This window comes from Protomyctophum parallelum (genome assembly GCF_964188405.1).
Source record: "Protomyctophum parallelum genome assembly, chromosome: 20".
Classification (NCBI taxonomy): domain Eukaryota; kingdom Metazoa; phylum Chordata; class Actinopteri; order Myctophiformes; family Myctophidae; genus Protomyctophum; species Protomyctophum parallelum.
The window spans coordinates 32950470-32962807 of record NC_139718.1 but is presented as its reverse complement, the minus strand read 5'-3'; positions in this window follow the sequence as shown (position 1 = coordinate 32962807).

Genomic DNA, 12338 nt, shown 5'->3' with positions numbered 1-12338 from the left:
ACACAAGCATAGAGCGAAAACATTTCTTTGCTTGTTGGCAGATACAGTATTTAGGATGGCTAACCATCTTCTACAAGAAGGTCGGTCTGTGTGTTTTCCTGGTGCTAATCTCGCAATCCCCTGGACCAATCGGCACCAAAATTCCTTGTGCACGCTGCTATTAGGCTAATTTAGTACTTACACTTTATACATGTGTTCTTATACTTTTAATAATATATGATATATATAATGTATAATAATAATATGATGACTAATGTCACATCACATCCTGGCCACATGAAGTCTGAGATACACATTGGAGCCACATTGTACCCTTGTGGATCCCGAGATACACGTGATTAAAAAGAAACGTTGAACTTGTAACCTCACTGGTGTTCTGCTGTGGCTCCAAACCAAAAATGGTAGAGACAAGGTGCTTGCTCCATGAAGAGGAGGGAGGTATTGAAGTCTTTTTCCCTTCCTTTCTTGTCCTCTTGCCTACCCTCCTCCTCCTCCTCTCCTTCCCCCTGCTTTCTCTTCCCTCTACAGCTGCTCTCCTCATCCCATTCTCTCCTTCCTTTCCACTCCGTTGCCCTCCCTTTCTCCTATGCTTTGCTCTGCTCTCGACTTCAATTCAATGTCTCTCCTCTCCCAACTTCCACATACAGAGACATGATCTTTCATAAGCAGTCTCTGATGATGGATTACATAAAGTCACTCCAGACTCCACACTCCATTAAACGTCAGCTCACGTAGACCAGGAAGAGATGTGATTGCGCGATTGAATAGGAGTTCTAGCGTTAGACCCCCTCCAGGAGCAGCTGAAGGACCAGCTCCAGGACCAGCGCCCTGTATCTTTATTTATTTTTTATTTTGTGTTGGTCAATATACATAATTATCGACTTACTTTTGTAAAAAAATCCCCTTTTAATGGGGAACAGATCCTGTGTGGTGCAGAATCACCGGGAAATCGTTACTGGTGTATTTCATTCCTACAGTGGTTGTCCTGTCTACATTCATCTTCTCGCTCAGGAAACATTTTAAAGGTGTCGTTACAAAACATATATCCATTTGGAAATGCTACAAAATACATTTTGAAAAGCAAAATATGTGTTGCTGCAGTTCTTTAAAGCTCTCACTGGAGATCACGTGTTGATGGGGACTGAACACCTGTCACCGTCATAATGAGCAATGACTTCAGTAATAATACATAAGTTTCACTTTGTAGGGTATACTCAGGATGGGTGTCAAATATTTCAACTGCCAGATTACTTTTCTCTAAGGTATTTATAATTCCTCAGTGATGTAACACCTTCCTGTGGATGCATTAGTCCAACAAAGCCCCTGCTGTATTTAGAGAGTGTGTGTGTGTGTGTGTGTGTGTGTGTGTGTGTGTGTGTGTGTGTGTGTGTGTGTGTGTGTGTGTGTGTGTGTGTGTGTTATACAGTGTAGGACAGTAGGCCAGGTTAATGGCGTAACCCCAGGCTTTGCATGGGTTATAAAAGGACTAGCAGTTTGTTTTGTGTTTCAGTGCGTAATGTGCGTATCGGCTTTCTGTTGTGTGTGTGTGTGTGTGTGTGTACAGGTATGCTAGGAAGGCAGTGAGTGACTGACGCACAGAAACGAGAGCCAACTTTCCACTATCAGACCAAGCTGAAGGTTCATTCAAACTGTTCACAGCGTGACTGGAAAACCAGTCAACCAGATGCAAATTTGCAAGAAGTTAATTAATATGCAAATCATTCTATTTTGTTGGTTATAATGATGGCAAGCAAATGCTGTTCACAATCGATTGCAAACTCACCGCTCATCCTGTTTGACCCTATAGTGGAAACCTAACTTAACTCAACCAGTTTTGCTTGGAAGGTTGCAGGGTTGAATCCCTGAACCAGAATTGCAGAAATGATTGGGGGCCACTTCCCTCAAGGTGCCCTTGAGCAAAGTGTTCAGCCAACAAATTATCAGTAAGGCGAAGCATTGTGTGAAAATGGGTGAATTATGAATGATAGTGGTGTCAAAAATAATCGATTCAGCAATGCGTCGCGATTCGGCCGTGTAGCAATGCATGTGACATAATTGATCATAATCAAAGCCTAAATATATATAATTATATAATAATGTATAATTATATATAATATATTTCTGTGTTCAGTATATCCGACTGCTTGTATTGACTGATACAATTTGCCATGCTGTGCAGTAATATAGAAAACTGATGCATTGCAATGCATCGTAGAATCAAATCGTTACCTGGTGAATCGTAATTTAATTGTGTGGGCAGTATGCCAATGCACACCTCCTAATGAATGAGTTGTGTACAGTAACAGTTCAGGATGCTAAATTGCAAGTGTAAATAAAATTAACCTGCCACCCAGAAGTAACTGTTTTTAGCCCGGGCCGTAACCACAGTCTAGTAATCTGGACAGGGGCAGTGCTGGGAATAGCTGCTCTGAGCCCCTGGAAATCCCGCCGCTAATGGGCTTTACGCCTGCTCTCCTGAGCTGTGGTGAGCTCTGGTCTGTGGAGGCTACCAGCTAGACTGTGACCAGTGACCAGCCTGCCGCTGACCCTGCACGGGACAGATTGGCACGCGATGCCACCCCTCTCAGACGGATCACAGAGCAGGAGAGGGCATGTTGGGTTGAGTCAATGGTGTGGAATGGCATGTTCGTTGAGAAAAGTGCGAGTCCAAAATAAGACGCATGCAACAGTGTATACTCAAGCTACTGTCATGTTTGAGGATAAAACGACCTTACTGTGTGACGTGAGTTGAAATGAATGTGTTTGGGCTCTCAAGGAGGAGAGGATATGTTGTATACATATATGTATGTCTTCTGTGCTCTGTAATGATTATTGATCTTTGTCTTTCTACCTCATTTTGCAACATTATAGATGAAGAATTTTGCACATACGGGAAATGTGTCCACATTTAACCCATTCTAACTATTGGGAGCAATTGGCAAGTGCCATTAATACAGCGACCCCGGGGAGCAGTTAGAGGTGAAGTGTCTGCTCAGGACACAGACTGCGGCCGGGAGGCGAACTGAAGACCTGTTTACCAGGTGATCTCTCCACCCATTCAGCTACGGCAACACAAGGCCATGAAACATGATGTATTGGATCTCTAATTCATTATCTGACATAATATGTCAGATAATGAATTAGAGATCCAATATTGACCTTCTTGATCTTTGACCTCCATCTGACCATATTATGGTCAGATGGAGGTCAAAGATCAAGAAGGTCAATTATTGATTAACGCATTGTCATACTCGTACATAAATTTTACTTCAACTATTCATTGTATAATGAGACCAGAGCATAGAGAAATATTCTGCAACAATTTTAAACCCACAATATTGTACATTAAGTTTTACCATACACTCCCTATAGCATTTAAAAAAGACAACATTTCGCAACAGACGCCAACAAACGGTAGTTATCTTTTAACCTGTTAATCCTGGTGGGATAGAAAGAGAAAAAGGTGGAGAGGAGAAAAGTAGCATTAATGGGATTAGAACTAGAAAGGCGACTCAGGGCAAAGCTGTGTCTTCTTCTGTGGCGCTTGTGACCAGTAAACCTCTTACAATAGTCCCTCGCTGCCTTGGTCAGGGCGGCTAGCGCTATATCAGTAGAAAGGTAGTGATACTCCCTCTGGGCTGAGAAACGCTGCATGTCCGAACATTGTTTACCCCATAATCAATCAATGACCCATCAACACCTCCACCAGTGAACACACCCTGCAACTTAAGCCACCGTTGTCTTTCACATGGATCCAGGCTTCTTCACTCAATGGAGACAGGAAGAATGTGGAATTGATGTCCCCTCCCCGCAACATTGACTGCTTTTGATTTAAAACACTGGATTTTGTCCGTGTCAGAGAGGCTACAGCATGTATGTAAATATCTAGCCAAATATAATCTAATTACATATTTTACAAATATAATCTGGGCTGATTATATTTTTACATATCACAAATAACTCAAATCACTAGTCCTAATTGGCACTGCACATTGTGATCAAACATTGACTCAGCCAGGTCATATTGACTTTCCAAAACAGAATGAGAGAGGGAACCTGATTGGATCAGTATGTGGTGCAGTGTCAGAATGACAGATACTAAGCCTGATTTATACCTCATTGCGCGCCAGTTTGCCAGGCCGAAAGTAGCAGATTTAAAAGCTCACATCGCACCGCACTGCGACGTGCTGTGAGCTTGTAGATCGGCTATTTTGGACACGGGACACATCATACGACAAAGCCTGGCAGTTCAAGAGGCTGTCCTGAGAGTGTGTAAGGTCACAGGGGTCATTCTGTCAGTCCTTGTTATCAAACAGGACAGGGAATGGGAATGAATAATGTTTTCCCATTTCCTTGGTAACAGAATAAAACTCAAGGTGACCATAAGCAATGCATAGTACTTAGGCCCCTGCTCTCTATGGTCAGTAAAACACTACACAGTAATAACATGGTGACAGAATGAGGATATAGTTTAAATGTTAAAAATTAGGGTTTTTTTTACATAAGGTTATTTTTACAGTTGTCTTTTTGCTATACTTTTTACTAACCTCACATTGATTTATGGTCTCTACTGAAGGAGATGTGCAGTTCTTGTGACTGCATATCTGCTCCTGATCTCAGACACAGACTAATGTTTCTAACAGCTACGTTTGTTCTAACACAGTGTATCTGCTGGCCTGGAGGTGTGTTGTACATCACAGACAGAACCATCTGATGTTAGACACAGGAAGAGACGACGCCTGGAGATGAGGGCGTTCGCATCTTTCTATACATGCATACTGTATGTAATGGCATGTGTGACTTGCGTGCGTGTGTACGTGCATATATACAGTATATGGCTACTCAGTTGGATTTGTAGACCTTAAAGTCCAGTCCAATTCATCTTCACACCGCTGATGGCTGCTCAAATGTTTGAGGGGGGCCAGTTAAGTGCCTTGCTCATGGCAGGACACTTCAACACATACTGTAGAGTGGGGCGAACCAGTGACCTTCTGATTACCAGACGCCGCTCTACCCACTAAGCTATGGCTGCCCCCAGTTTGTCTGTGACTGTGTCAGATTAAGTATATCTATTATTCCTGTATGTACACAATTGTGTGCGTGTGCGTGTGTGTGTGTGTGTGTGTGTGTGTGTGTGTGTGTGTGTGGTGTGAGCGAAGTCGTCAGTATTCCCAGGGTCAGAGCTGAAGCTTTGTTCTCCACACATACGTCATCAGTCTGTCAGCTGAGTCTTTGTTATCTCCAGCTCTCTGCAAATGTCACTCCTATTCTCTACAGTCCAACTGTACCCAGAACAGTACTCCGGGGGGAATAGAGAAACTCTAGTCAGTAGATAGATGCCAATCAAATGTACGTCTACATTGAAATGAGACTACCATCCTCCTAGAGCAGTGGTTCCCAAACTTCATGTCAAGGACTCCCAAAAGGACACTCATTAGCCTGCGGAACCCCATTTTAAAATATATGCCAAGGACCCCCATAAGAGAAGACTTTTACAGCTCTAGCGGTGATTTTCAACCATTTTCATTTCAAGGACCCCCAGTTTGATATGCAACAGGCAACCCTGATTTATATTGTAAAAGCAATGTTAATTTAACTCTGAGGGTGTACAAATGGAACCAAATGGACCCTCTCCATTTGTACACTCTCAGAGTTACAGACCCATAAGGGTCCATTTGGTTCCAAACTATAATTTAGCTGGGGACCCCCTTGAACTCCCTCAAGGACTCCCTAGGGGTCCACTTTGGAACCACTGTCCTAGAGGTCATGTTGCTCCTAATGTCTTGTTTTGAACCAAATGTAGCATGGGAATGTTTCGTGGCAATTCACCGATTCGATTTTGAGATATCTTGTTTGCATGGCCATGTGGTCACTGCGTAGCTCACTGGGCAGAGCGTAGTACAGTATTAACACTGCTAGGGTTATGGGGTGCAAATCCCAGTGTAGCTAAATCTTCATGGCACTGACACCATTTATTGTGTGTAGCATATGGCACTAATGCTGCTAGGCCTATTCCCACTGAGCCCAATTCTAAATGTGTATGTCCTTCATGGCACTGTGATGCATCCTGAATAAAACATCTACTCAATAGGCCTTAGCAGTGGCAGCCATTTTGTTGTTCCAGTCAAATTCACTCCATTCATTTTTCCCATAGACATTTCCTCAAATATTTCAATTATTGATGACCAAATGACCAATGACCAAAATAGAATATTTAATTATATAATATAGTACATTTAATATAATGTTTTGCTGTTAAAAAAGTAAGTAGAGGTAACCTCTATAAAGGATTTACAGAGGAGTAAGGCACATCACCTCCTGCATGAAGATGGTGTGGATCCACGTGCATCTGTTTTTATTATGTACTCTGTCTGGTGTACAGGCAGCACTTTTACACTTTTTATAGATATGATATTACTGGCCTGCGGGTACTGTCTGAACTGACACGCAGGTTATCAGGCCAGATGAGCAGTACGGTATAAAGTGACAGTATGGACTAAAAACGATTGCATAATATATTGTGCGTAAATGGAGATGTGTTCTCTCGAATACCCAAGACAAATGCATCCCATGGGAGATAAATATAAAGGCTAGCCTACTTAATTTGCTTTGATGACAGTGATGTCATAAGCGATTGAGTTCTGTGCAATGAGGAAGGAGAGATAGTGAAATTCTAGATAGCATACTGTATTACTGTGACCCAGTGACTCATATACTCTAAGGCTAAGCTCTAAACCAACGTAATCGCTGCCTAGGTAGTGGTACATAGTACATACTAATATTAAGGAAGTGGACTTTTTTTTGTTTGTTTGTTTAAATATGTCTAACCTTGTGATAACAGTAGAGTGCAAACCTCTGCCTCTTTAAAGGGCAACTGACAAACATGTAATGGTCTCACCTTCATAGCTTTTTAACAGTCCAAATCATTTTGAAATAATTAATTGCTAACTGGGTTTGGCTCAGTTTAGCAATACAGAAAACAGCAAAGAGTGGGTTAGATAATTAGAGAACTAATAATATGACCATGAGAACGTTTACATTTTCACATTGACATTTTGGCTGACACTGATCCAAGATTATTTTGTGTGCAATGGTTAAAGCCACAGTGACCAGACAAGATGTTTCCAGGAATGATAATATATGATAAGAGCCAGTTAAAAAGGAAATGCAAAGAGAGTCAGTGACAGAGCAGGAAATAAAACAGGAATTGAGATCTTGTACTGTATTTTAAGTCCTACATTATATATGTAAGTCTACAATACTGTCTGTAATGCCTCTTTAACACAGCCAACTTAGTGATAGGATTGCATGGTCCCTCTGTACCATTTGTATGCAAAGCTGTTTCAGCCTGGTCCCATGTGTTCTCCACTTTCAGCACAGATTGATAATATTGTACAGGTGGCTGAAGGGCACAGTACGTACCTGCCCACCACCGTGGAGACTGAATTAAAATCCCCCTACGGTGCCTCTGGCTTGGCTGGGTGCTCCAACGAATATGATTGCCAAGAGGTTGCTACAGTATGTCTCTACACTAGTGACTCCTACAGGTAGGTCAGGGATGTATGTTCAGCAGAGAGTGGAACTAGGAGGGATAGCATGTTCCTCTACAGTCTGCATGCGTTACACCCTCCATGTGAAACTCTTCACTGTCGAGTGAAAAGAGGTGGCTGGCAACTAGATGTAAATCGTAGGAGACGTGGTTGTCTACACTCTCCCCAGACCAACAGTAGGTGTTGGTGTTGACAGGGGCTTTACAGATGTCTAGGCAGCCTATGTGTATTAAGGCTGAGTGACGAGTGCACAGTACACTCAGCCTAACTGTCTGTGTTAGGCCGAGTGTACAGTAGTCAATTGAGTCCCTGGGGACTATGTGAGCTGGTTACAAAATGTGTCCTTGACCTTGGCCTATATTTCAGGTGAGATTTAGGAGCATCTCAGCGTTCTGTCTACTTATAATTGTTTATTTACATGTTTATTTGCTGTTTAACATATAAGATGAAGATGTATTGATTCATGGGGATTCTTTTTTATTGCTGATGTGGCAAATTGCAAACAGTATAAGACAATATATTAAGCGCCCAGGTGTGAATGTATGTATGAAGCATGATGCTGCCGTAAAATAGCTTTTGTAAGCAGTGAACCTTCCCTATATAAAGTTGTACCCCAGGGATGGAAAAAGAACATGTCATGGTTACTAACTTACTGTCGTATGAAATTAATTAATGGAATGCTTTTATCCGAGCTGTCAGCTGTATCATGAGTGCATACATTTTTAGCATGGGTGTCCCCAGTGGGAATGGTGTGAGCGTGTTATCGCCATGTTCATGTTGTGCCAAATGAACTGACTAGGAAATGAAACCTTTCACCCTGGCAGCATTGGTGCCAGTTGCTATACTCACTGGAGTGAATTCTTTAACTGGCGGTTTAATAGCGTCACGCAAAACAGTTATGTAATGTTTATGGTTATATTATGGGTTTATAGTTTTATGTATATAAATAGGTTTATGGTTGTGGTTATGTTATGAGAGAGCGCTCTGAGTGCATGTGGTAAAGAGAGTGGTTTTATGTGTAATGGCTGTACATTGCTGTTGGTACAGTGAAGAGTTTCTCAGGTGTTGCTTAGGGTGGGAATAATTATCCATGCAATGGTGAATGTTACTGTATCTCACTTAAGGCTTCATAATGCAAATTCTATATTTCTTCAGGGCAACAGTTAATGTGGAGTGAACAAATGGATGCTGGAAATGAAAAGGCCAATTGGGTTGACCCAAAAAGCAACAACATACTTTTTCCCAGGATTGCTAGATCCATCCAGATGTGATTTGAGGTTTGGAGATGTCTGTTGTCGCCTCAATGCAATGCCAAATACTTTAATTAGAAAAACCCCACAGCAGCATCTTTTTCCATCAATCATGTCACACAATCAACGTGTGGTTCGCATCAGTACCACACTGATCTATAGATCATCAGTACCGGTGTGATGGTGTGAACATACTTCAGCACTCTTTGTTGTGATCTAGTTTCTAGAAGACCCTCGGTCTGGCTCTGACGATTCAGCTGAAGAGACGGTATCACGCGACACGTTCACAAAGTTCATTACGCAGACAGGGAAAACATACTGTCTGGACATATGACGCGACTAGAAGATATGAAACATGGCTACGTGACATGATAAGAATAAGGATGACCTCACTGGCGACGTCTAACAGATGCACCTTGTATCAATAAAGAACATGCTGTAAGGACAACAGGCTGTATCAACTACATAGACAAGCACTGTATCAAGTACATAGACTTCATTAGATCATGTACAGTACATGGGCAAATGATAACACTCTGGAAGAAGTATTGTATTTTGGATGAACTGTCCCTTTAATATATCACTTCTAGTGTTAAAATAGATGTTAAAACAGGAGACTGTGTCTGTGAGAAAGACAGTTGGGAAATTGAGTATGAGACGGAACTGGGGAGTCACAGGAGAGATCAGCAGGGCTATATATGCCTCCAGTGATGGGGGGGGGGGGGGATGAGGATCAGACACTACATTCTCACTAGACAAGGTGTCGGAATAGATTAAATTGCAAACTGTTCTACTTCAGTTGAACTACAATAGGTTTCTATAAGTAGCTCAAAGTTGGCCTCCATAAAGGGTTGCCATGCCAACCTTCTCTACACCTTCAGGTCTGCAAGTAGACGGAAGGATAGATAAGCATAGCCTTTTATACTCTGGACTTTGTTCAGGCCCAGCTTTAACGAGACCATTCCCAGCTCACACCTCCTTGGTTAAATCACAAGAAATATGATGAAATAAGCCGGAGCAAGCCACTCCTCCAGGCACGCATTTCTGTCAAAATGCATTTCATAGGAATAGCCCTTGAGTGTTGCACTTATAGCTACTCCAGTGGAGCTGCCCAGTGGCCAGCAATGATGCTGTGGTTGCCCTGGGTAGCTCCCAGTGGCCAGCACTGGCATATTATGTTCTGATGAAGAGCCCTTGACTACAGTGAACAAATGCTAGATAAATAGAATGTACGATGTAGTTGGCCTCAATCGGTCCAGGCCACAAAGAGTTTTTAAAAAATCCCATATTCCTGGTGTGTAAATAAATCCTCTGACTCAGTGTGTCATGCGATGCAGTAGGCTTCCAGTCGCTGCACCCTGGCCTGCTCATAAATTGGAAACACAGAGACATGCTCTGGCTCCAAACACACAGCTGACTAACAATAGAAATAACTATAAGAAGAAAGGTTTGGAAAAAATGGCACTGCTCAGCTGATATTGTTTGCAGATTTTAAAAATAAATACATAAATGCATTTAAAAATAAATAAAAAGCTTTTACTGACAGTGACATTAGCCAGCATGGGTAGGGCCAGGGGGTTCAGTACTTTTTAGTTCAATGTTTGTGTTAAAAACGCAATTGACAATGAAGGGAAAATTTGTCATTTTGTCCCTAACACAAACCATATTGTATACAAACTCATCAAAACTTACCTGAATAAATGAGTCAATGTTCGTCAAACATCATTTGAGTGGTTAATAACACATGGAAATTAACATTTTGTTGTGTTACGACCCTGGGGTCTTCATATGTCATATTCAATTCAATCTTTATTGCAGACTCAGGGGAATCCATATCACAGTACATAGTAAGGGTGTGGCCCTCTTTGTCCTTGTGTGAGGTGTGGAAGGTGTGTACGTGAGCCGAGTGAGGGAGCGAATTATTTGAGTGTATGATTGGAAATAAATACAACAGGTCGTTTTGAGGAAGCAATCTGATTGGTTGAAACCTTATAGCTGTGCTGTGCTTCAAACCAGCATCATGGAACACCTAATTAAAACAAAAATTTCAGCCATGTTAATCGTTCTCCCAGAGTGCAGCAGACTTGGTGGCTAGGCTTAGGCTAGCTAGTTTATTGGGACATTTGTGGTCGACATTCTGTGCTGCTTACAGCAGGCATGCCATTAATGACAGTAACGCACACCCTCTCCTGTAATATTGCTTAATTAGGTGACATTCAGCAGATGATTGGTTGCAGCCTACCAGGAAGGGTATAAGAGGCTGGTGACTAGCTCCTGCGTTCTCCTCTCCCAGCCCGATTGCCAGCAAACACACCACATGTTTGTTCATTGTATTATGTGAAGAAATTGAGCTATGGACCACAGCCTGGGTTTGGTAGGGGTGGTTTCTATTTATTTGGGTTTCCTTTTTGCTCATGTTTTGTTGATTAGGAAGGAGTTAGGTTAACAATTGTATTTTGGTTATATTATTTTGGGGTAGCTAAATTAGGGTTATATTCTTTAGTTGTTTTGAGTTATTATTTCATAACAAGTAATCCACCCTGAAGAAAATAATAAAACCCCATTATGGGAGTTAAGGAGAGAGGGGTTCCATATTTTCATGTTGCGTCTCTGTTCCCCTAGGCTATGGCCGATGGATTTATGGATTATGCATTTAAAACATATTAAAACTGAACGATTAGCATATCTTTGACAAGAACTAACTACAATATTAGGATTACCTATCACCAGCGACTTTAAAGTCTCAAGTGATTGATTTTCATACCATATTGATATGAATGGAATACAGTGTCTTGCTTGAAAATCTAACAAACCACAGTATTCTTTGTAAAATGGTCAACACTGAGCAGTAATGTTAAGTGTACAGTGAGTCATGAACTCAATGAACTAAACCTTCCAGACCACTGGTATGGTCTTTTAAGAGGCAATCATACTTGTGGTTTTGTTAGACTGGAGCATCATTCTTACAGACTATAGCTAGATTCTCCGTCTGACTCCCTCCGTGGCCCCATTAGTTTAGGACTTAAGTTGTAACTTGTAAGCAATATGATTTGGTGGATGTTGACATCCTCTACATTGCATAATGTATTGAGGGGAAATCATCTTTACAGCAAGATATGTTAGGACACATAAAGAGATGTACACTGTCATGTATTAACCACGGGATAAACGGTATAGTACATGGAATGAGTGTGAGTCATTAGTCCTGTACTTATGAGATAAATTATCTCTGTGTGTGTGTGTGTGTGTGTGTGTGTGTGTGTGTGTGTGTGTGTGTGTGTGTGTGTGTGTGTGTGTGTGTGTGTGTGTGTGTGTGTGTGTGTGTGTGTGTGTGTGTGTGTGTGTGTGTGTGTGTGTGTGTGTGTGTGTGTGTGTGTGTGTGTGTGTGTGTGTGAGTGAGTGAGTGAGTGAGTGCGCTGCAGTGGTCATTAGCTCTATACTCTGTGTGAGTGTTAGGCTGCTCAACAGTGACATTTTAGGTCACCCAGTGGTATTGCCGTACTCAAGCGGACATACATACAAGGAGCCATACATAGGG